The following is a 27,000-nucleotide window of genomic DNA, read 5'->3' on the forward strand; positions in this document are numbered from 1 at the left end:
GTTTGGAAAGGAGTATAATTAATTCTACTTTCACTTGCCGAGGTATCAGTGTACTGGATATTGAGATGGCACTGACTAAATATAACTTCTTGCCCACGTACTAAAGGGAAGGCAATGGGAATGTGAGATACTGTATTTACATCTAAAATACCAAGAAATATGGTACTGCTTTAGGAAAGAAAACTCTGAAACAGATAATCAAATCTTATCTAATAGATACATGGGTTTAAAGGAAGTAAAACGGATGGCTGACAGACACTACACATGCACTCAAGAGAAGCACCTACAGAGAATCAGACCCAGAAGCCCCCAGTTTCCATTAAATGAATCATATATGAAACCAGCGATACATACACCACTACTTCTTGTGCTGTAGACAAGGGAATGCTCTTCACTTAACAGTTTTGCTCACTTTTCACAAGTCAACCTCATTAAAAAACAGATCAACACGAATACCAAATATAGAAGAAATAAAGCTGTAATTTATGTACAGAATATCAAGACACACAATCTTTATACATCTATTGCTTCATTGTAGAACTATGTATGAAACCAATGTACTGTACATAAACCATTTTTTTGAACATATTTCATAAGCAAATGTAATTGTAAACTTTCTGTTTAAGACCTGCATAAATCCTAATTACATCTGCATCAAGAACAAATACCTATCATTACAGAACTGACATATAAAGGACTGGTTTCGATCTCACTAAATTCCTGAATACGCAGCTAAATAAAATACATGACCCAGAATTTAATTTAGGGTCCTGACAGCAATGTGATTTTATGGTGCCTAAGCTGCTAACCCAACCCTTACCTTCTGAAATGCAGCATGCCACTACTGGATTGTGCCATAGGCTCCAACATGTGACAGCCAGCCTTTTCAAATACACAATATTCCTAAGTGGGGAAGAGATTCCTTGTTCAAAAGCTAGCAAAACTAACTTTCCCTGCTCCTCTGAACATTTTTTCACACTGCTAAAGTCATTAAAAGTATTTTAAATTACTCCACAACTGGTATGCACTTTTAAATCCCAGTCTTCTATACTCTATTTCTGCCTTTTTTTTTTTATATGCTTATATATAAAAATGGGTTGTTAGCTAAATTTATCTGCATGTTTAAAATGCATTTATTGAGAAAATGTCCCTGTTGGTTTATCCCATGTGTTTTAACAAGTACAGAAATAGAACTTTAAATTCCTCATATAAATTGTGTTTTCCAACATCATGGTTCTATGCCAATAATACACAGGTATCCTAAAGTTAAATACGCAACCGGGTTGGTCAAGAACCCTGCAAACCGCCAACTAAGAGGCAATACCTCACCTGACAAAACCATTTCTAATGAGATCCCTACCACTATTCATATCAATGCTTACATACATCCTACCAGAAGGAAGTGAGACAGCGCTTTAAAGGTGAACTTCACATAAACTTCATGCAGGCACAGGTTATGGACAAACAATGCCCGCACCCGTTGTCTTCTGCAACACGCACACACTCCGGTGCTCACTCACACCGACAAGCCCACGCCGCGCACACACATAAGCACAACCGAGAGAGAACACACGGACGGACGTACCGTGCAGTGGAAGCGCAGCCTCGCAGCCAACCTGAGTTCAGAGCGGACGCAGCCCGGAGAAGCCGGCAGCCCAGCGGCGTGCCTCCCGACCTGCTCCCGTTTTCATCTCGCCGCGGCTCGGCCCGAGGCCCCGCGCACACACCAGCCCCGCAGCCTTCGCGTCGGGGCGCCGCTGGCGGCAGCTGAGCCCCAGCAGCAGCCAAACATGCCCCCGGCCCCCGCCCGGGGCCGCTCTCCGCCGCCAGCAAGGGCTGGCTGCCCGCTCGCACGCCGCCGGCCCCGCTCCCTCCTCACCTGACGGGCGCCTCCCCCGCCCGCGCCAGCCGCCGCGCTCTCATGGCCGGCTGCCGAGCAGCCCCCGCTGCCGCGCCGGGCGAAGCCGGGCAGAGCGGCGGCGACCCCCGCCCCGTCACCCCCCCTCCGCGGCCGCCCCGGGGCACGAGCACCTGCGTGCCCCCCCGGCCCCACGGACGGCACGTGGCCGAGCGGGGACTAGCCCCTCCCGGTGCGGGACAGCGCTCGGGTCCCGCGGCGTGACTCTCCGTACCTCCTGCTGCTGCCCCTCGCGCGGCCCCTGCAGCGCTCCCGTCCAGTGGAACCGCTTGGGTTGAGGCGCAGCTCAGCTCAACCCCACAGCCTTGCCGAAAGGGAGGTGGGCAGGGGGAGAACTGATTACAGCCGATAACCCATTTATGGAACGTCTTCATGCATGTATTAAAAACTAGATACTTACTAAAATACTAGACATGGTGCCAAAGTTTGCAAGGCTTCACGAGTTTGATCAGTCTATGCAAACAAAATGGTTAACCTTTTGTTAAACTATTTAACCAGAACAGTTAACGTTTTCATTAAATGTTGATTCATTCCTTGTGAAATTCTGAATTTGTTTAATAATAACAGCATTACAGACCAAGTTATTTTACGACAAAGACTGGCTGGATCTGAGGCAAAACCTAACCCCCTTCCACACCAGATGGTAGCAGCTAACCCATTTGTGGAGCAGAGAAAAAAAAACACACAACTGTTTCAGATAGACGTTAAAACCTGATGTCTTTCACCACACAAAATCACTGTGGGTAAGTTGTTACTTCAACGTACATCTACTTACCAACTGGAGTTCCAAACTGCAAAGAACCACTTCTTCTTGAGTGAGACATTCTAAGGATACTGCTCAGAGGAATTCTCAAATTCTATGCCATGTCATACCACAGAGGTACTAATTCTCAAAATAATGAAAAGTTCAATAACACATCCTTCCGCATGTGTCACTATTCTGCAATTGAAAGGGAGACTAACAGCTGATCTCTAAGAAAATTATTTCTGTTAATCACTCCCTTTTTGCTTGTGTAACTCAAGAGAATTTTCACTCACTTTTGGCAGAACAGGAGAGACAGGGTTAAATGTGTTCTATGAAGATTTAAAATCTACAAAATAATGGTAGCTTCAGATTCTGATTTGATAAGGTTTTCCTTCTTTTGAAGACTTTGTTGTTGTCATGCTCTTATTACCTGAAAGGAAAACTATCTGCCTAGACAGACTGTGGGACAATTAAGGCATCACAATAATACTAAGGCATCAGGGTATAATTTAAAAAGCAGAATGTTGCACAGGCTGGCCTGACCACTGGGCTAACAGCCAAAACAAATCTCAGAGCTCACATCAGCTTATTGTGTGGCCTTGACCAAATTATTCATCTCCTCAGTTTTCCCCCTTGTAAAATTAGAATAATAATACTTACACAGTGCCCATCTCCTATCTCTTACTTCTCAGGAGGGCTCTGAGGATGAATGACCCTACACTGCTCTGAAAATGAATAAACACTTAACTGCTAAGCCAGAGTTAATATGTTTCAGAGCATTAAAGCACTGAAATACATGAAATTCCAATTAAACCACCTTGAATATACAAACATGGATGAACTAAAACACAGGGGTTACTAAAATACCATCCCCCACTATTTACAAACAACAAAATACTATGGTTGGCGTTGAGTTCTGTTATTTAAATGTGATTTTGATCTCTGCCCATTCTTAGTACTAAGCTCAGAATTACATTACAGAGGCACCAGCAGCAATTGCCACTGCTATTATACACCATGGCAGGTTTGCTTAGAGCTCAAGCAGTCAGGAACACGACCATTGCCTCTGGCCTGGTGTGTGCAGCCTTTGGAGCACATATGGCCATTTGGTCAGAGGATCAGCAATTCTGGCAGAGGCTATGTGTGGTACTCAGTGCTTTTCTTCAGAGATTGCAGTTCTTAAATCAAGTAATGAAAAAGAGTTTAAACTAAATTAATTATCTCATTAGCAAGAAATATGGGGGGGAAGCACTGTCAAAGAACATACTGCTGCAGAACAAGCTGCATCATTCACGAACTTGTAACAATAATCAGGTGATCAATCAACCTAACAGTACAAATTTCTATATCCAACTTAAAAAAGGAAAGGGAGAGAATAGTAAAGTCCCATTTTGACCTATAGAATAAATTAATTTGATAAAAAAAATTGACACATTTATACATTCATTTTTCACCACTTTCTCAAAATGGTGGATAATTTTGGTTTTCTGATTGTTCCTTCCACCTCACATATGAACAAGAGATACAATTCTTTCAATGCTCTAACACTCAAATGATGCCACTGCTTGTCATCACGTTATGTCTCCTACTAATTAGAAGTTGTAAATACAGTTGTTTATTATCCAAGCCCTTATATCCATTTCTCCTTAAAAAAAAGGAAGCATCTTTCCTCTGAATTTTTCACTTTACAAAGAAAATTACTTCACAGAGAAGTAGACCAAAATATGCTCTAGTTGGGGTCTTGGTAGTCCTGGGTGATGGTTGGACTTGGTGATCTTAAAGGTCTTTTCCAACCTAGTCGATTCTATGACTCTATGAAGTAAAGTTGGTGCCTTTTAGTGAATGGTGTGGTTTACTGAGTTTTTTTAGAACTGATCCAAAGGCAATTGTGTGATACAAGAAAGCTTGCAGCTGAAAATCTTTATAGTGAATTACTGATTTAGTCTTAATATCCTGAATTAAGTTTCTGTGCTATAGGAACTATTAAAAAACAACACAATATTTGAAGGAAAATGAAGACTGGTAAAATCTAAAAGCAGTATTTTGAGCAGAAGGTAATTCTGCACTTGTACAGTTTTAAAAATACCTTTTATACAGGACAGTGAAATGTGGTTTAATCTTCAATGCATTTATATGTCAAACACATGGGGGCTCTCCATGCCTGATGGATTACTGCTGAAATGATTTCTTTCTACATGCAATCTAATGATGCAGGAATATTACAGAAGGTAAGCCTAATGAAGCATACTCAGATGGAAAAGTAGCATGCAATTTATGATAAACATGCTGCAGTTTTATTCCAAAAGGATTTATGGTTACAGTGCGGAGTATACGGGAGATGACCGACATGTTAAGACACAAACATCAATCATATATCACAATCTTTAAAAGGCAATCAAAGCTCAAGGAAACCTAAATCCAAAAATTCATAATGTTATAATGATGCTAAATATAATCCTTTGGCGAAAATCTAAATTACAAGGATATTAAACCCTGATCTAAACAGATACAACCAGAAAACACAAGTTTTCCTCTACCAAGCAGGATTTAAAATGTTCTCCAGGGGCTGGATCCTGAAAGCATCAACAATATTCCTACCTCACAATGACACTAACTACAAAAGTACCCCAAAATAAATGGGTCTAGCATTAGACCTGTGTAAGGGATGTTCAAAAGAACTTGAGATATAAAATACTCATACTAATATAAATATCAAGGTGTTTTCACAGGCTATTTTTTTCTACATATTAAAAATACCAGTATTTTTTATTTAGCCCCTTGCTCACAAATAGTATCTACAAAGAATTTGTAAATGTGATTGTGTCAATCTGAAATGCTTCATTTTACATATTGGGGGTGTCTTTTTCAAGAAGGTATATGAAATTGATGTTGCTAATCTCTCTTGTATGTTCTAGTATGGTTTCAGCTCTATATACAGTTACAGTAGTTCACAAATGAGGTAACTCACATGAGTGTCCAAACCCATGCACTTTCATACTTCTGAGGCAATGCTAAATGCAAATTAAATTCAGTATTTTATTTACTATCCTTATACAACCAATTCAGGCCTAGTTCTACTTGGAAACAAGTGTAAAAAGTCAAGCACCATCAGTAAAATAGTAAGAGGAATATTAGTTCTATGCAGCTTTGACGCAACTAAATTAGTACTGACCTAATAAATATTACTTCAAACCTTGCTGCAAAAAATAATAAAAGTTTCTTGCATAAATGCTATGAAAGCTGTCACAAAAATAACAAGTCAGCCCTGTATTCACCCCCTAAAAAGAGCCCAAGATGCATATTCCACAGAATAGTGATTTTTTGCACAGCCACTGCTGCTTAGCAGGTCAAGTTCCCAAAATAATTACTTATCCAAAGACCTAAAATAAAGCAAGGTTTCTGAAGATGCATTAAATCTAGGAAAAAAAATATGTATCTCATTTTTCTCAAGTACAAGGAAAGCACAAAAACCCCCATTTATCAGAAGCATTCATTTTAAGGCTATCAACTATTTATTTTTTTTCAGATTGTTGCAATGCTTAATATGAAATGTACAATAATACATCTACCAACTTTGAAAAGTCTTGAAGCAAAGTAATTCCTTATGTGCTTATATGTATTTACAACCCTGATGAAATGCTAAACTATTCACAAAAAATCACATTACTAAGGCAAAAAATATTTCGGCATAAGCAAGGATTACCAGTTAAGGCTGCAACATGGACTTTCAATGCTTCAATATACATTCCCTTCAAAGGTAATTTAGATCTGCTTTTAGACGTTACTCACAATTTCCAATTCTGTATTTAGTAACATTTAGAAAACACAATTGTTTTCTGTATTGTGAACTCAAAATGTCTTCCTATTCTGCAATCTATTTTACTTCACAAAGTATTACTGCAAATCATTTCCTTAGTAAAACTGCAAAAGGTTAATTTGTCTAAAGAGCTACAGGAGTGGGAAACACAGTTACAACAGTGCTCACCACACCAGTGCAAGAAATGTAAAAATGCAAAGGAAAATACCTAAAAAGCCTGGAAGTGCTATTGCTTGCCACTGTAGATCATTTTGTGTAAAATATACCTTCTAAATAATAAAGCACAGCCTACTCCACGAACAGGACCTCTGAGTGCTACTCATAACATCGACTGCAGTCAACAGAAAACATTTTCCAGTCCCAAAACTGGAAGTCACAGAGGGGCCACCAAGGCTTCTGCCTGTCATCCTCTGAGGCACACACCCTCAGAGGAGTCTGCATTTGCACCTTTCACTCTACCTTTATTTCCTAAGTAAAATATGGTGAGCATGACCCCTCATGAGACAGGAGCGAATCTGACATGTTGCCCATACAGACAGGCAGCCATCTGAGGACATTAAAAAGAACGATGGGCAAGTTACTTAGAGACTTCTATAAAAAGTTGTCCCAGGAAGTGGGCAAAGAAACACTCCTGCGCAAATCTGTGAGGCTTATGGAGGTACATTAGTCTGTGGAGAAATTGGGTAAATACATTATCTTTTATTCTTATTAATAACAAATCTTTAGTTTGCAGCTGTATTTATTTTTAGTCAACCTATTTACATTTATAGTTGCTCTCCAGATTGCAAAACATCCCAATGAGACTTACCACTAACATTAGATGCAGTGATATATACTTCCTACTAAAACACACACAAAGATTTAAATATCTTTATAAATATAGGATGAAATGCACTGCAGGGATCATTCCTTGACATACTCTAAACATACCTTCATCCTTTAATAGCACACAATCACGCAAACATCACAACCTTGTACGTTATCAGGTGGAAGGAAGAGGATGGGACCACCTCCAGCTCAGTTACCTCCACTCCTTTAAAGTCATGTTGGCACAGAGAATGTCACAGCTTGTGGATGCAAGCAACCACTTGCTTCTACTCATCTGTGGCACAATACAGTTGACTAATTAATTTTTTAAAGTATTCAAGATGTGACACTTTATATATGGAATTGAATACAGATTAGCATTATAGTAATCACAAAGCTTTTGTAGCCTCAAATTTGTCTTCTTCCAGCAAAGTTTCCTTTAATGTGCAAATGAACAATGCCACTACATACCTTGAAATAAACAGGCTCATTATGGTCATGGCCTGTCATATATGCAGGCATTCAAAATTATATTAACAGCATACAGTAAGCTGGCAAATAAAGACAGGCTAAATAGAAGATACATAACCAACTGCCTGCTGTCTTATCCAGATGCATTTCATATCAGTTGCTTCTCAAAGTGGTTGGGTTAAAATCTTCCTCCTCTTGAATGTTTGTACATTGGTGTCGTACAAGTTACAAGGGCTTTCTTGGCCCAGTTCTAAAGACAGAATGGGTTTGCCAGACCAAGTAAAAAGAAAGCAAAGGGAACATGAAATCTTCTCAAAAATTCAGTACCAGCAGAAGCTGGGAGGTAGGTTCAGAGGAGAAACTGCCCACACAATGAAAAGCCAAGACAACAGGCAGACAGGCAAGTGAGCTGGCTGGAATCTTCAAAACTCTGAAAATAACTGCTAAGTAGAGGGAACACAGTACTTACTTGCCTTTTTTTTTTTTTTTTTTTTTTTAAGGATTAATTTCTTTTTTAAATCTGTATTCACAATTTTCGAGATTAACTAAATCTGTATGTCTGGAGTCACTTCATAGGTCACAGGCCACACCTCAAGCAAAGTAAAAAGGACCAGCATGTGCTGTGGCAAAAAGCAATGCTCCTGGTAGCCCTTGGAAAACAAGTAGATTCTTAACAGGAGCCTCGGTGCCAGGGCAGTTAAATTACATGGTTTCATCTGCAGTTAGATGCAAAAAAACCCTCAGAAATAGATGGTCTTTTAGGACTTACGGGGACCAGTGTTAAGTCTGTCAGCCATCAGGGAATGTATACAGGATATTTTATATCATCATCTATATATAATGTTTCCAAGAATAATTAGGGCATGATATTTTAAAAACAAACTTCACACATTTTTTCTGACAAACTGTTATGGACTTCTGGTGTTAATTTTAGCAGTTTCAATTGGATTTGGTACGGTTGGAAATGTAAGGGGAAATCTGCAGTTATCAGGATGTGACACTCATCAACACTTTCACAAAGTACTGCCTGGATTTGCATAAAGTCTGCAAAGATTCATTGGCAAATCTTTAATATGAGATTTCCCTTGGTTTTACTCCCCATTCAGCCTCATTTGCCCTCCCTCTCTCCTCTGCCACCCCAGTGAGCACTGCTGTAAACAGTTCATAACAAAGCATAACTAAATGTACTGAATAAGAAAATATACATATAATTACCCCAAAGCTTATATAACTACATATAATTCTGCAAATTGCTAGTATTTCCCAAGAAATTACTCTGTAAGGGAGATAAATACTAACTGGATACAATGGCATTCCAAGTCACCTAACAAACCTGGAGATTTTCAGACATTCCAGATTTTTCACACTCTATGTGGAAGAACCCTCCGTGGCACAGCTTACCTACAGAATAGTCATGGCATGTGAAAGATCATCAGAAGACTCTGGAAAATGGATAATCCATGATGGCTGCAAAATTTCTGGTTCTGACAAACACAAAACTTTCGAACTAAATTATGCCACTATCAAGGGAGTCATTTCTTGCTATGCCAATAGCATACAATGTAGCAAGAAATAATAATTAAAAAAAGTTAAATCTGGGTCATTTATATATTATTTGAGAATCTTTACTAATATTTTTAGATGAACTACATTGTACCTCTTTGACTACACTGACTACATCAACATATGCCACTAAAGCAAACAATGCAATTTGTAACAAAGTTCACAATGGAAAAAATAGCAACAATTTCATCTTTTGAACTAAAAAAATAAATCACAAGATCTTTTAAATTCTCGTTGAAGCTTAATATTCTGCTGAAAAAAATGCTTTTTGGTGAGCTTTATTTTTAAAATTGAATTCCTCTACAAGAAAAATTGTTATGTTGAGCTCAGCATTAAAAGGACACATTTGAGTAGATTTAGTACGAGATCCAGAATTAAGATTTTAAGCAAAATTCTTTTCCCCATCATAAATTCCTGTAAATACATGTAAATGACAATTCATTTCTGCTATGCTATACTCAAACCCAAACACTTGTGTGTAGGATAAGCTTTGAAATTATTTAAACAGTATATATGTAATTGAACAGCTGTACCAGACAACATATTATTTCACTTGCTTTCATTCTGAGCAAATTTATTGACTGTGAGTCTTACTCCATTGTTCCTACTCATACAGATCATTATCCCTCTCTGATACCCCACTAGCACGTGAAAGAATCTTCTAAACAAAAATACAACCTGAATGAGGGCCAGGATGTATTGCTGTATTTTTACTTCTGGTTAAACTCTCAGGCTCAGATCATCTTTATGTCTCGTTAATTACTGAGCAGTGGAAGTATGCCAGGAAGAAAATGCATTGAAGGGTTCTGTTTGTTTTGTGGATTCTTTTTAAAGATAAATTAGAACATTGGAATTTTGTGAATTTGGGTTTTCCTGCTGAACATCTCTAAATTGTGCTGAGGTCACATGAAGTGTACACACTCATAATTTTTGAAGTTTTTACTCTGAACACTTTTTATTTGGGATTTCATTTAAAAACAAGCAAACAAAACCAAAAAACAACAACCAAACAAAAAACAACCCCAAAAAACAACGAACAGAAAAATACCACCCCCCCAAAAAAAGCTTGATTTTTCTTTCTCTTTAAGTGGAAATAAAACTTTCTTTTGTTTTGTTTAGTAAGCAGCATTCTCATTCCAATGCTTTAACACTTCCAAAGCAGAAGTGAACACAAAGCAACAGTAGATCTTGCACGTAAAAACTTGGAAAAAATTCTCAGACTTTATGTATATCTTACCCATCATAATATTACTTGTACCCACATAAAAAAAACACAAACAAAACCAACCAACCAACCAAAAAAACCCAATATGCTTGAGGAAATGTTAATATTCACAATAGCTACAACATTAGCTACTCTAATGCCATTCCCCAAGCAATTCTCCTTGAAGAATTCAGAAGTGGTCTGTTAATGACAGCAAATCACTTTGGTGTTTTCTGGTTGCAAGATTGCAAATGTTCCACTCAAAACTGTAGCATAAGAAAAATATTAATGAAAACCACATTACAGGCTTGCACAGTGTACTAAGCATCTTAATGTAGTCACATGTGAGCTTACTGACCTTGAGACTGATGGTTATTCTTGGACAGCTACTGCCCAGTCTGTTAGAAAATAAAAAATCTTTACTTGTATTTCACTAATTCAGATGGCACAACAGTGACTCTTCTGAACATGTGATTTCTCAAAGCTGTCATGTCTTGTTCATTACAGGCAATTAAATTCATCACATTTCACTTATCATTTCTCTCTCTCTCTAAGGCATGAGCCTTAGATCAAAACATATGAATGCAACCTTGAAAGAAAGTGATGCAAAGCTTACATGAACAGCCCTTTTCTGCCTTGCACCAGGTCAGTGTGGCAGGCTGCCAGCTGGGTGAAAAACGCACTTCAAAATACAGAACCAGGAAAAGGACGCTGTGTACCCTGGTGCTTCATCATGCCCTGTGCCTCTATATACTGGACATGTTTGCTGTGTCAAGGGGACAGACTGCCCACTCTTCACACCCTCGCATACAGTAACTCAGTAATAACTGCAGTATGGATGAAACACATTTCTGTGGCTAAACAATGATTTGTCTGGGACTCATCCCTTGTGTCTGTGCAACTATGTCTGAAGCATTGAAGAAAGCATCCCTAGACAAAACTTTGAAATTGGGTGCCAGAAATGTGGTCTCAAGGAATCTGAACCACTATGAATTTCTCAAAACACTGACCATATTGGAAAACAGACCAAATATTTTGAGGATTATAATCTCCCAGATACAAAGCTGGCACACAAAGAATGAGGCTGGGCAGATACATTTTGAGCAGGGTGCTCCGTGCAGTCACCTGCCAGGACCCCTTTCTGACTAACACTCAGTGCACACAGAGGTCTATCTGTGTGAGAGAAATGTTAAGTCTGATTTCTTGGAGATAATTTTGGACATCAAGGCTATGAATCCTTCCCCCCACTCTGAATGGCAAAAAATGAAAGAACTCATGATTTACACAGAGAGAGCTCTTTAAGCTAGTAGTGGAATAAAGATACCAGTCCACAAGTGAAGAAGTATATATGGGTTCTGTGCATTATTTACAGAGCTAATAAAGAGGAGCCTGTGTCAAATAGAGCCATGTGTTCTACTTTCCTTTGTCTCACCTAATCAGTACTGTTCAATACAGAACAGTAAAGTTTGTGGAAATACAGAGAATAAGGAGAGCTCTGAACCACCCAGCATATGGAACAGTGCTTCCAAGAGCCTGACTGTTTCTACTCAATCTAGCACATGGTAGCTAAAGATGGGACTAAAGGAAAGACATGCTTCCAAATGACGAAACACTGAATTACACTTTCACCACAGTATTATGCTCATGTCCCTCTTTCACACACTAGCTTCTACCAAAAGTGCTCTTCCAGAGAGATCAGACTTCTTTTTGAAACCACATGAAAAGTCAGCACTGTGATTTCATTCTACTACCATTATTTTCCCCCTCCTGATTTTACAATTATTATTCCTACCAAATGCCACCAACTTCTAGTATGCTCTGAGGTTCAGATAATTCCATGGTGTTTGCTACCCTCACGTCTCTTCAAGAAAGCCCTCAACCCCCTTACTCAGAAGAAAATACTGTTTTTACAGCACTTTAAGTGCTAATTTCACCTGGAAAACAAAACAGCATTCACACTTTCAACCAAGGAGAAGCAGAATAGTGAAAATTCAGATGAGTCTGAACAACATCGTCCACATCGACTTCAGTGGAATAAAGTTAATTTGTGGATATAAAATTTTGAGTGAAAATTATAGTAATAATAAAACTGCAAGTCAACTTTGTATCATGCTGTAATAACATTTTACTCAAAGGTTAAGTATGTTGTGTATTACTGTAGTGGGAAATTAGACAAAAAAACTAATGAGATTTAGGATATTATCCATATATATATATATCACATATGCATGTGATAATTATACTTTTTATATGAAATCATATAAGGGTTCCCAACTAATAAATTTGCTGGGGCTTTTTAAAGAAATAGGCTGTGCCATTATTCCATCAGTTTCATATACCTGCCTGCTGCTGCCCTGGGAAGCTCGTGACCAGATGCAGGGTGCTCACTTTCTTTACCTGCCCCAACATGCCAGATCTCCAGCATGGAGGGCTGTATCCGTGAGAACAAGTGGATATGGGACAGCTTGTTTAGCACAGCATTGAAAAGCCTGAATTCTGTCACTGCTAACAATTCATGCCAGATTGCAAATACGGAAGTACTGTATTTCTCGCCACAAATTCAAACATTATGATGTGGTACTACCATCGATGTATTATTTGTGAAATCTAACTGATCTAGAACCAATAGCAGAAGAAACCAGAAGTTCCTACTGAATTTAAAAAAGTAATTCCCTGCAGTGCCTAAGAACTAGGATTTTTCTTTACCTGAGGCAATATCAATTAGTCAAGGAAATAAAAAAAAAAAAAAAGATGGCATAGATAGAGTGTTAGGACTTGGGCAAATAAGGTTAATTTAGAGGCAACTTGATTTCAGTAGTGAAAATGGTGGCGAGTGGGGGGAATTCCTAATATTTTGAGGTGTGAATTTGTTAATGAACAAGCAATGAGACTCTCGAGAGCTGTGAGAGTACAGCAAGACCTGCTTCTCTGGATGAATCATGTACCATATCCTGATCAAGACCAATGCAATGGAATATTTTTTACCATATCCAAAGAGATACGAAATCATTTGCATGGGCACAGCCCAATGACAAGTGAAATGCACCCATCTGTGACCAAAGACAGCCAGAATTGTATATGGCTAAATTCCTCCAGCATCAGCTGAAAGCAATTTAGGAATTCTGTGAAAGCGTTCACTGAAACAAGAAAGGTTTTCACAGCTTTCCAGTTGAGAACCTGACAACAGAAGGTGGGAGAGCAGCTACAATACAAAACAAACCCAACTGACTTGTCTTGCAAAATGGGACAGAATGTTGTTTTGTTGAAATCTGCTTCTCTAATTATCTGGTCATTAAAAAGATGATTCACCACTCTGGGCATCTTTCTATACAGCTGTTCTGAATCTACAACAAAGCAGCTAATCTACTAGGTAGCCATACCAGAACACTGGAAATGAAGTTTTCACGGGAAAGATGTTTTCACTTATGCCAATTATAGTATATAAATCTTCAAGTAATAAAAAAGCTAAATAATGCAGCTGGAATTGACTCAAATGAGCAAAAATGACATGCCTTCAATCCAGAATGACTGTCAGGTCAAGAAAAGTAGAGAACAATTGGAATTACAGTGTAAGTCACACTGTAAAGTTGCCACTGAACTACATGGGAAGCCTGCATAATACCATCAGTGGCAGTTGCTGAGCTGGCAAGAAAAGAGTTAGAAAATAATTGCTTAAAGACTGGAGAACACAGAAATAAAAATGAAGACACAAGGGCCAGACAGAGATTAACTTCCTAACTTGGAAGAGAACAGCAGCACAAAATGTACAATTAGAACATTCAGACTACCTCACAGACTACCTCTACTATTCAATAGAGTGAAAAAATAATCACCATTGTGGCTGGGTTTTCACAGAGAGTAAGGAGAGAAATGCCAGTGAAGTGATTATTGTGCCAGTTTCCACAGCATATCAGAACTGTTCACACCACAGGACAGCAGAAATCAGAGAACAGAGGCAAGATCAATCCCAGTAAGAGAATCCCAGACAGAGACCGGCAGAAGTAAAACTGCTATCACAACAAACTGATTTTGGAAAAGAAACTGTTTAAATCATGAATATTTAAAGATGGCAAGACATATATTTTATATTTCACTCACCTTGAGTACAGTATATTGCACTTAGCATGACTTTCTTTGGACAACAGAAGCAAATACAGTAATTCTACAGCATCTTACTGAATTCAACACAGGTTTTCACCAAAAAGAAAATAAAAGCAAACTTTTGGGTTATGTTGGCCAAGATCATATCATAATTTTAAAGTCTACTTTTTAAGAGCTTAGAGAAAAAGATACCACTGTAGAAACAGGGAGGGAGGAAGCATCTAATAGCAGACAACTCTCATTATCTGAAACAGGCTGATGACAAAACCCTCTTACTGCCTGCCATTGAAAATTTCAGTCTTTAAAAAAGGCTGCAGCAGAATGTGGACTCTCCCTAAATATGAAAAAATGAAGTATGTGTTCCAAAATCTGGGAGCTGTTCCATACAGATACAGCCCTACACTTCAGCAGAGTACTTCTACTGGTGAAAGTCTTACTTTCCTTACTGTAGTTCTTTAAGTTAAGTGACATATAAATTTCTAACTGTTGTTGATACTAATTTCTTCAACACTTATAACTAAATTATCCACTAGAGAGCACAGCAACATTTTCAAACACATTCTGCTTATGTCTGCAAGTGCTAAACGAGGTTGTTGTGGCAATCAATGCCACTCTTTTATACCAGAAATATGCTAAACAATCTGTCATGCAAAAGAGATAAGTAATGCACTTAATACAATGCTTTAAAGAAGAAGAGTCAACGGACCATGAACTTTTAATGAACAAACTTCAACAAATCACAGCCTGGTATACAGTTCTCAGACATCTTTGATGAAAAAACTTCCTTTGCATTATATACCTCTGTGTGTGTGTGTGTGTGTGTCTGTATGTAACAAAATATGACAGAAAGAGAAAATACATTCTTCATTCCTACAGGAGAAAACCATAGAAGCACTGCTTATCGGTATGCTGGACAAGAGCCAATTTCTTCCTGTTCTGCAACATATTCTGGTGATGTCATGACATTTTTACTTCCCATTATAGAAAACCTTTTATTATTTATTATTTCACATTGTAATAGGCATCCTGAAAAAAAAAAAAAAAGATCTTTCATTTAAAAATATAATCAAGAGAATTCTTTTATTTTTCAGTTACTCGGAACAAGTAGGGTATAATACATACCAAGTACTCTGGAATCTCCCCTTTAGAGTACTTGTTTAAAACAGTTATATTCTTCCCACCAATACACTGATAAAGGTGTCCACAGTGTCCACAAAACTGAATAGCACACCCCAGTGCCACTAGTAAAGCAATTAACTCTACCTGCTAAATAAGTTTTCCTTCTTTTTCTCATAAACCATTCATGTTAATCATTGCTGCAAAAGTTTAGCAGCATAGGGTGTCTTGCATGATCAGAAAAAAAAACACAGAACTCTGAATATCCAGTCCAGGCTGTGCTATGCCCAATTCACAAGCGGCTAGCTTCAGACACTGAATGAAGTCAGTGAAATTCTTTTGACTCTGAAATAAGCCACATGTAAGAGAAGTCTTGTTCTAAACATTATCAGTTATTATTTTATAAACTGGAAAAAAGGAAGGCTATAGACATTTCTCATTTATCATACCATCACAATGAAAAGAAAATTAGAATGCTAACACCTCCTACAGAATAAAAAGAGCAAGTGCTAGGAAAACACTTACTATCCATGGGAAGCAGCACAGTCAGCTGTGAGGATGGCTAATCACTTGACAAACACAACTGCAAACAAAGAGGAAAGAATAGCAAGGTGGAGAAAATCCACATTCAGCAAAAAGGAATAAATACACAGCATGACAAACTGTGAGTATAAAAGCTAACATGGATTTCCAAATCTCAAATTAACAAGGTATTAAAATATTGTATAATACAGATTAAAGTGCCAAATGCAATATGGACACTCAATGCCATTTCTTTGTGGTTTACCTTTCAATAGATATTATAATTTAAACAGAGGTCTGATTTTAAGCAGTTTTAATGACAACATTCATGTAAAATTAGAATTATGCCCTTGCACTATACCAAATCAAACCCTTAAATGAAAAAGTTTATTTATAGAGATGGCATCACATTTCAGAAGTAAACTACTCTGGTAAAAATGATCAGTCTCTGCTAATTTATTCATACACTCACATATACTATAGTCTAGTTTTCATTTTCTGAAGCCTTCTTAGTTGCAAATCATCATCACTGCAGATTACATTTTAAGTATTAGTATATGCTTACACAGTTGGAGAAAAAAAAACAAAACACAGAGAAGTAGAAAAATATGAATTATGAGGTTTTCTCAGTACAATCTACCATTATGAATAACTCATTACCCAAGTATGTTAACCAATTTACCAAACCATCCTTTGCACTGAAAAATATCTTTTAATATCGATAGACTTGACTTTCTTTTTCTGCCTTTCAAAACACACTAATGGAATCTCCTTAGTCAGAGAAGGAGGGTGTAGGGGCGGTACCTAAAATGGCTTGCTTAGTACACACTGTAAAGTAAGTCTAGAAAACGGAAGCAGCAGCCAGTCCCAGCTCTGAGAGTACGTCTGCTATACAGGCATAATCTTGTCTGTTTCATCACAGTTGAGCTTTCTGCTGATTTCTATCACTAGGTAAAACAGCTATTTGCAGCACAAAGTGTCCAAGTCTCAGGAGCAAAGCCTCTTTCAGGAGGGGAAAAATTTACTGGTTGGAGATCAAGTGCTGACCTATGGTCACTGAGCTGCAGCACATTCACCTGCATGGTTTTCATAAGTGTTTTGGCTCTGCAAGAGTTGATGACCAGTTTAACATCCTGCTGGGAAAAATAATAGGTTCTATATCCATGTGTGGATTGTTTGAATTCATCCAGGGAAGAAAACCCTCTGTTGGTGCAAAGGCTTGCACAAAACATGTACTAAAAGAGTACACTAAAACTATATATTTCATGCAAGCATTTTGGAGCAAAAGTGAATTAAAATCATTATTCTTTTGCATAAAGCATTTTGAGGCAAAAAGAATGACACTGACTTTCCATCTCAGCTTATGCTGGGGAAAAAATGGTCTTATGGGAAAGAAGCTGAGGCTGATGGGCTTAAGGCTTTGTGTATGATGTACTGAACACGTCTAATTTTTTTAGCTATATAAATATATATGCATATATATCTTTTTATATCTATACGTATATATTTATATATATTTTTATATGCAAATGTATATGTGTATATATACACATACAAAATTAGGGTGTGAAAAAAAATCCATAAGATGTTGTTGAAGAATGAGCTCCTTCCTCTAAAACAAGCTATTAAAAACATAAAATATGTATTCAGTTAGCATTACTGTCTTTACTTCTGTCTCATATACATAGAATACAAGCACAAAACTGTAAAATATTCTTCTGCTTAGTCGTGAAAATTTTAATTACTGTTTTTTAAACATCGGCTTAATGATCCAATGCCATCAGCAAATGAGTTATGGGATGTGCCAGCTAGCAAGGTTTTGAGTTTGGTTTTTTTTTTCAAGTAGAGGATTATCTTTGATTATTCTTGAAACAAGGCAAAGTTCAATGTCCCCATCACTGGCAATTTAATGTAATGAAGTTCTGTATTTTCAATTGCAACTTGCTTAGACTTTATCTACTTTTTTCTACCCGAAGTCTACAGAGACAAGATAGTTCACTGCAAGCTGAAGTTCAGTCCTAGCAAGCAGACAGCATAACTAACTAGTTGTTAAGGAATCACATATTATTCGATTGGAAAAGAAAATACAAAAGTGTCTTTATCCTTTTCAAAAATATTTTATTTTTAAATCACTGATCTTAAATTGGCCAGAAGACACTCCAGAGACCTTAATTTTTGGACAAACTTACTACAACAAAAGTTAATGTAGACTAAACCAGGCATTTTACTACTTCGCAAAATTCTGCACTGCTGGATCATAATGAGGAGTGATTCAACTATATCATATCAAAACAACACCTCACACAAGAATGAGAAGAAACTCCATCTCTGGTAATTATCACAAGAAGACGCTACATGACTGGTTAGAAAGCAAGCCAAGCCCTCTTTATTTGGGTGGGTTGCTGTTTCAGCACATGCCTCCGCAGTGCTGTGAGATGCTGTCCCAGGGCAAGCACAGCACACTCAGGGATATTGATGGAGGGCTGAGAATTAAAGAGGCTGCATATGCACAACAGCACGATGGGGCTGACTCTTCAGCACCGTCAGGACCACACTGCATCTGGCACAGAATTAATTAAGCAAATAACAGTTTCTAATACCATGGAGAGGTGGTATTTTGAGCTAACCAGAGTGGGCTTGAAAACCAGAATATGGTTAAAAAGATACAACTATCACCCTCTTAAACTTTACTTTTTTATGGCTTGCCAAATGACTTTTCTACATTTGAGGCTAGCAGTGCTGAAAAAAGGTTACACATCCAGGTCTCTTCAAAATACAAAACCAAAGCCTATGTATATAGTGAAGCTTGAGATCACCCTATAGAAGTTGATGGATGGAGGCTAAGCACACCACGGAGCTGCAGTTACATAAAAACATTTTAGGATATACAGCTCTGAAGTAAAAAATGTTATTTATTATTTAACAACTCTGTATAATAAGGATCAGTAGTAGAATGGAAGCCCATTTCTGACACAAAATCTGAACAGTTGACAAATACTGTTCTACATAAGGTTCATGGCTCTGTGCCAGATGGCTGGTCTGTGAGGGAGAGTGAGCTTCAGTTGTCAACCACAATAAAACAAATCGGTGCACTATCAATAGGATATAGAATGACTCTAGTGCTCAAATTCTGTGCTGAGAATCCCAAGAGCTATAATTCATAAAACAAAAACTTTTGACTCCCAGAAAAACAAAGAAGCTATCTTAACATAATCACATTTTTTACTAAGAAAGCTCAGCTCATCAATACACAAAAATTTTCTGAATAATTCATTTTAATGAGTCCCTCTGCAAGCTCCAGATTATCCATTGTAGTTTTTTTTGGAATGGAAACAGGCATCTCATTTCTCTGAAGAATCTAGAGATATTTTTTATCTTAAGCTTTCCACAAATACTACTTCTGTATAAATTGAGAAAGGCCTATGTACAAGATAATTGAGCAACCTTAACAGAATCATTTTTACTGATGACACAAAATTCAAATTACAAAGCACTAAGGCTTTTTTCTTTTTTTTTTTCTGTCTAGGCACCCAATAAAAGTGGCTCTTCACACATACTTCATACACAGCTTGACACAAAATTCAGGCAATCCTAGATCTACCTATATTTCACAGTTTAAATGTTTGTAATGAAGAACTTGTGAAGATTTAAACTGTATATGCTTCATCATCATATCAGCAATTTTCAAAGCAACAAAAAACAGTGTAAAAGCAAGAGGATAACCTAGCCAGCCTATGCAAACAGGCATATAGCCCAAGAAGTGTAGGCCATTTATTATAGTAGTAAGACAGTATTTTGAAAAACAGAATTGACAATGATACACTATAAAACTTACTTTTCAGCTGCTGGTTAAATTATGGCCTAATGCAGTGTCTGAACAATTCTTACAGAAAATCTAACCCTGTCACAAATTGCTGCCTTCTTTCAAAGGGGAGGTGGGAAAGAAGGGGGTGGAAGGAGAAAGGAAAGACATAAGACATGTATCTTGTGGATAAAAGCACCTAATCCCAGGTTAGCTCTGGTACAATAACTCTTCTCAAAGAGCAACATAAGGGGAAGTAATTTCATAGCTAGCTCTTACTAGGTGACTGAATATATGGATTCCATTAATTGAACACATAGCTGCAGAGTCCATTAATTTGCACTGGCAATCCAGTGTTTGGCAGGGGTGATGCTGGTATTTCTTAAGCAAACGGGCCATCAACTGAACAGCTCACTGGGGAGTATTAGTTTTCTGAGACTATTACAAGAAGGTAATGGAAATGCTGGTAATGTTTATTGGGCTAGTTAGTGATGTATGCAAAGTTACCTGAAGTGTTCTTAGGGACAGGAAAATATCATTATTGTCATTTTGAGTTGAAAGCCTATTACCAAATGCCACAAATAGGACAGGGGACCTCTGGTATGTTGAGTTTATCACCTGAAGCTGTCTTTGTCATACATTACATTGTCTTAGCTGCGGTCCAGAAACGGGAGCAGAAAGAAGGCAACGATGTTGCACACCTGCCTGCTCAGCAGTCACCCCAGTGGCCCTACGGAGCCAGACACAAAGCCACAGGCACATGTTGGCCTCTGGCTCACTGAGCTGCAAGGGAAACCAGCCGATCTGCAGGCCACTGTGACAGGGTTGAAAAATGCATGACAGTCATGTGGCATCTGTGCTCCTGGCACCTATGGAACTAGCCCCAGATCACTGTCAAGCTTTGTGCTTTTGTCAGCGTCATTTCTTCCCCTGCTTAAAAATCCAAAGGAACATTGTAAAATATTATACTTATGTCACTTCATCCTTGTGACCTAATCTTGTTTTCTTCTGTACCCTTTTTTTCTCAATATTGCTTTGTACTCTTCTTAAAAGGTTCATCAATTAATTTGTACTGCTAATGACTGTCAGACAAAAATCTTGAAAAAAAAAAGTAGCAGAATACTGTATTTTTAATTTGTTTGCCCAGCAGTACTCTTTGTGAATGTGCCACTGAATTACGTTGGGCAATATACTCAAGTAGTTTATATTACTAAAGTAACAATGTTGTCAGACAATAAAAAAACAACTATGCATGTGTTTTGTAGCCGTGAGAATAGCTTCTAACTGCTTCAGAAGGGTGCAATTCTTACTTGGCTACAACAAATGAGATGCCAGTCATCAGTTTTAGGAAAGGCTGAAGAACTGGTCCTTGGCCATGAAAATACGTATTTTTTTAAGGACTTAATTTTCTTTATTCAGTGGTGTTAGTTTTTGGTGCAACATATCAAGTCTCTACAAACCACAGTATCACTATGGCTAATCTATAATAACAGAATATCTGAAGTTCATTCCACCTTTTCATTAAGACATGAAACTCAGTTACTAATGGAAAAAAAACCTGAGAAACGCAAATACTGCTGTAGGGCTGGTGTCAGTGGAGCCACCACAGTTATTGCTGTGTGAAGCTGAAGCACTTCAGAAGTTCACAACATTCAAAGCACCCGCTACCAGTCCATGCACAGCAGCACAGGACCAGTCACTTCACAGTCTTTAGCAAGGTAAAAGGCCACAGGTTTAAGGTGCCTTTCCCCTGCCACCTTATTTTTTATCTTAAATAATGTTGATGTAGGTCAAATGTGTACACACTGGGGTTTTCCCCTCTTTAAATAAGCACTCTTCTATACTGTTTTTTAAACTGTCAGCTCATCAGAAATCATCACAGAACCAAACAAAAAAGTACAACACATGCATATAATAGAGAAATAAACTGCAGAAAGAAACAGGTTTCAGTATTTAATAGCATGAATAATGAATTAAAAATTATGTTTATATTATGTTGAAGGTCATTGAAAAAGCCTCAAAGAAAGATAGTTAAGCAGACATTAAAGGAAGATTTAAATAGGTGATCTTTTAGTATTCTAGCAAAACCAGTCTGTCTTTCACTCTTCATTTAAATTAAAATACCACTCAGTGACTGACCTTTTTAACATGGCCTGAGGGAGCAGGGTATGATCTTGTTAGAGAAGAGGTGATATTAAAAGAGCAACACTATTAAAAAGCAGAAGGAGATGGAACCCACAGCTTAAAATTTGTTTGCTTAGGAAGGTTAATTTTTATGAAAAGGCTGTCCTTACTGTTACAGGCCGAGAAACTACTGCTGTTACCTTTTTGTTAACTAGCTTATGGGCTGGTCACAGGGTCCTTAACCAACACACAAACAAAAGAGAAAAGCCAAGTTGTGGTCTTTCTGAGATTTCAGTAAACGTGCCCTTTCTTTTCAGCATCTTACTTGGAGGCCACTGTAGATGGACTTCCCTAACTGCCTTTTCTTGAACATTGCTTTAAATGTTGTGCTTCAGCTTAACACCCTGACTGCTATGAATTTATTAAAAGAAGTCAAAGATTCTGCCAAAAAATGAAAGAGGAGGGCAAGACCTGGCATTCTGAAAAGTTCACAGTAAGATATCTGAGACAGTAAGATAGTGGCTACATCACTGTAAAGGGGAAACATAGACAGGGCTCTTTAAAAACCTTCATCCAACTTTGGAGTTCTGGTATTAGAATGCTGTAAGTTACTCTCCAAAAATCCTACTTCCCTTACTTTAAATAGAGCATATCTCTCGGGAGGGAGTCATAGGCAGACATGGAAATGGCTAATGGCTTAACCCCTCTAAGTGTTCAACATCTAATTACTGATTTATTCTTTTCAAGAACTTTCAACAGAGGGTACATGCTTACCTATGCAAACCAGAGAGCTGAGTCTCCTACACCTCCCTTGCGCATTTTGCCACTGACACTGTAAAGAGCCAGCCTGGTCCCACACTCACCATCCCCACTCGCTGCCTCCATGGCAGATGCAATGGACTATCACATAATTAAAATACTGTCATTTGAAAGTTATACACTTCACTGCGTCAAAATTAAGAAACATGGCCTTTTGTCACTAAATTTCCATGTGGATTTTAGTCGATTAAATCATCACTATTACAATTTATAGGAAATTAATATAAATTAGATGCCTGGCAAAATCTAAGAGAGGTTGTATCCTTGACTTTACTCAACTTGTCTGGTTATTTGTACATCACAAATTAAACACAAAACAGTAGAAGAGTAAGATTGTTAAAGACAACACTTCAAAATAAAGATGCACAGGAAATCACATGGTACTATCTTCCTACAAGAAACCCCAAATAAAATTCCTCCATTCACACTGTTTTAGTATTAAAATACTAAACATGCAAACATTTAAAAACTGAGCCACAGCTACAGCTTTTTTAACTCCTTTGGGCCTCAATATTCAATTGCTGCCAAAAGGCCAAGACCATGAACGTGTATATGATATCTGCAATATTTTAAGCAACAGAAATCCTGTTTGAAATCTGTTCTTGTCTAGTGATACTGAACTTAGAATCATAGAATCATAGAATAGTTAGGGTTGGAAAGGACCTCAAGATCATCTAGTTCCAACCCCCCTGCCATGGACAGGGACACCTCTCACTAAACCATCCAACACAAGGCTACATCCAGCCTGGCCTTGAACACCGCCAGGGATGGAGCACTCACAACCTCCCTGGGCAACCCATTCCAGTGTCTCACCACCCTAACAGGAAAGAATTTCCTCCTTATATCCAATTTAAACTTCCCCTGTTTAAGTTTTAACCCATTACTCCTTGTCCTGTCACTACAGTCCCTGATGAAGAGTCCCTCCCCAGCATCCCTATAGGCCCCCTTCAGATACTGGAAGGCTGCTATGAGGTCTCCACGCAGCCTTCTCTTCTCCAGGCTGAACAGCCCCAACTTCCTCAGCCTGTCTTCATATGGGAGGTGCTCCAGTCCCCTCATCATCCTCGTGGCCCTCCTCTGGACTTGTTCCAGCAGTTCCATGTCCTTTTTATGTTGAGGACACCAGAACTGCACACAATACTCTAGGTGAGGTCTCACAAGAGCAGAGTAGAGGGGCAGGATCACCTCCTTCGACCTGTTGGTCATGCTCCTTTCGATGCAGCCCAGGATACGGTTGGCTTTCTGGGCTGTGAGAACACACTGCCGGCTCATGTTCATTTTCTCATCGACCAGCACCCCCAAGTCCTTCTCTGCAGGGCCGCTCTGAATCTCTTCTTTGCCCGGTCTGTAGCTGTGCCTGGGATTGCTCCGACCCAGGTGTAGGACCTTGCACTTGTCATGGTTGAACTTCATAAGGTTGGCATCAGCCCACCTCAGAAGCATGTCTTGCTGCATATGCTTGAAGATAAGGGCTATTATACTAAAAAAAAGAATAAACTGGAAGCTCTCCAGTTCTTTTGCTGCAGATTGAAATAAGTACCATTGAAATCAGGCATATCCTTCTAAAATCACATTTGTATTTCCGCATTTCAGCTTCCTCATGAGGAAAAGACCCAGAAGTCTCCAGTCAGGCTAGGGAGTGTGTATCATCCACTCGGTATAGAGCAGATGCACTGTAAATACTTTTGCTATTTTAATTTGTGACTGGAACACGATTAAATCCTAAACAATTCTGTATGTTGTTTCAGTTCTGAGCTCTGAAATTAAGCCCTTGCTGAGAGTTGGATGGGTTTCTAGAAACAAGCGTTTCTAGCAATTTATACATATTATCTCATTTAACTGGCTGGATGTTTTTCCCATCTTTACTAATGTTTTGGGAAAAATTACTCTGGTGATGGGAAACATACAGATATAAGCTTCTCCTTTTCAGATCTCAATATTCAGGCCAATTAGTTTATTTTAAAACACAAAGCAATAAACTGTATGCACCTGCCTATTCTTAAAGTATATCAAGATCATTTGAACAGTTTTAACCCTGCTTCACTGCAAGATATTCTTGGGGGGCTTCGGTATGTGGAATGGGGCTGACTATGTAACGAATTCTTTGAGATTCACTGATCATATAATCATCCTGCCCTCAGCCCTTTAAAATCTCTACATGCAGAAGTGGAACAAGAGAAAATCATCATAAAATGAGATAATCATGCTGCATTTTTGAAGATTTAGAATCTATTTGCCCAAGCTTATGTTTGATTTTTTTTTTTCCAGATTATAATGGAATTTTCACCCAAATTATTCTCCTTCAGTATTTTTACACAAAAGTTTTAAAAAAGACTCTCCCAAGTTTAGCTGAAGATATTATCAAATCCGGGGGGGGGGGGGGGGTAGGGGGTGGGTTTCTTGATTTTGAATTAAAAATATTATACATTGCTGGATTGCTAGAAATTCTACTTCTATTTGTAGGCAAAGCCTGTTTTTTTTAATTTTGAATTAAAATACTCATATTGTGCCTTTCTGGTGAAGCACAGAAAAGCCTTTACTTATGAGAAAACCAAAGCTATTCCCCGAGTATGTGAACACTGCTTTCCTCTGAGCATCTTGGAGATGCTCCCACAGATCTTAGAAACCAAATGTTGCACAAATTATTTCCAAAGAAGGACGCGTAGGGGTGGGAAGATCAGAGGCAAGTACAAGCCAGTATCATTTGCAGGTATCTAAGAGGACATTGTAACAACAACATGAATACAGATAACAAAATGTTACTGAAAAAGCCCTGTCAGTAATGATACATTTAGATAAATGGCAAATGTACTTGCATGAACTCTATCATTACTACTTCAATCACAGGCATATTTAAACTTTGGGGAGCTAATTTAATTCATAAATTCTGCTGCTGCACATCAATCGTTAGCAGCATTACTAACAGTTAGGCATAGGGCTGCTGTGCTAGGGTGACTGATTGCCTGGCGTTAGCTCTGTAAGAGAAGAGTTGCAAACCACTCTAAATGTCAAAAAACTGCAACAATAATGGGCCTAAGCACCAGTCATGTTCCTCTAACTTCTTTGACTTTCTGCTAATTCATTATTCCATCTTTCCATTGCTCCATTGTCTAACTCACAAATATCAATGCCAAAGAATATTACCTTCCTTACAGGGCACTTCCAGAGTCTTTATTGTGAGAATTATCTGATTCAAAACCGGAGTTAATTCCCTAAGCATAATATTTTCAGTTGGTCTATTATTTCAACATCAGCATCAAAGTTTGATTTAAAGGAATTGAAATCCATCCTGTAAACACTGTGCTTCAACTTAAGGAAAAAAGAAAAACCCATCAACAGTCTAAGGTAATTTCACACTGTGGCTCTAGCCAAGAGTGAAGGTTAGAAAGACCTATGGAGAGACACTATAAGCACGCCTGGTGTTACTGTTCAATCATACGCTGCCCTGACCAAGTAACAGCAAGAGATCCAGTGACTGCCTCCTGGATGTGCAGACTGAATGCCTGTGACATTAACTTGTTTTAAGCCTCTTGTAGTGCAGCTGCTATCAGTGTTATATTTGTATAGTAAATAACATGAAGTATTGATTCTGGAGTGCTTATCAACTGGACGTGTTCAAAGCACTCTTCCTACAAACCTCAGCACTAGTTCTCATGCAGAACCAGTGCTGTGGATTTGTGCAGAGAGTTACTTGTGCTCTCACAGTGCTTTTAATTCTTTCATTAAGGTATAAGCAGCAATTTTTTGAAATCTAGGAACAGTGAATAAAGATGCAAAGAGTATTTTATGAAATTGTATGAACTGCACTTTATACTACTAATTTGGCTATGACAAAATGGCTTTAGAAGCCAACATCTCTTCCATTCTGGCTTCAGTCACTAGTCTGAAATCTATACTAGGGCCAGACGGTGATCAACAGTTTCTAAATGTTAAGTTAAAATTTACTAAATACTCTTGGCAGTTTTTTATATAAAGTATTTTGGCCATTTTC

The 27,000-nt window shown here is 38.2% G+C and overlaps 1 protein-coding gene across 12 annotated transcripts in view; it reads right to left on the reverse strand.

Annotated features, from left to right (window-relative positions):
• Window positions 1–27,000, reverse strand: part of RBFOX1 (RNA binding fox-1 homolog 1) — an 892,094-nt gene that overhangs the window by 673,341 nt on the left and 191,753 nt on the right. Inside the window, exon 1 of one of the 12 annotated variants that reach the window (XM_065683987.1) lies at window positions 1,880–1,942. The exons of 10 other annotated variants lie outside the window; for them this stretch is intronic. The gene's annotated coding sequence lies outside the window, so the exon portion shown is untranslated. Of the gene's footprint in view, window positions 1–1,585; window positions 1,827–1,879; window positions 1,943–27,000 lie in introns of those variants that run through there. One more of the 12 variants, XM_065683988.1, reaches the window with a different exon arrangement.

Source organism: Lathamus discolor, chromosome 6, assembly GCF_037157495.1.
Source record: "Lathamus discolor isolate bLatDis1 chromosome 6, bLatDis1.hap1, whole genome shotgun sequence".
NCBI lineage: Eukaryota > Metazoa > Chordata > Aves > Psittaciformes > Psittacidae > Lathamus > Lathamus discolor.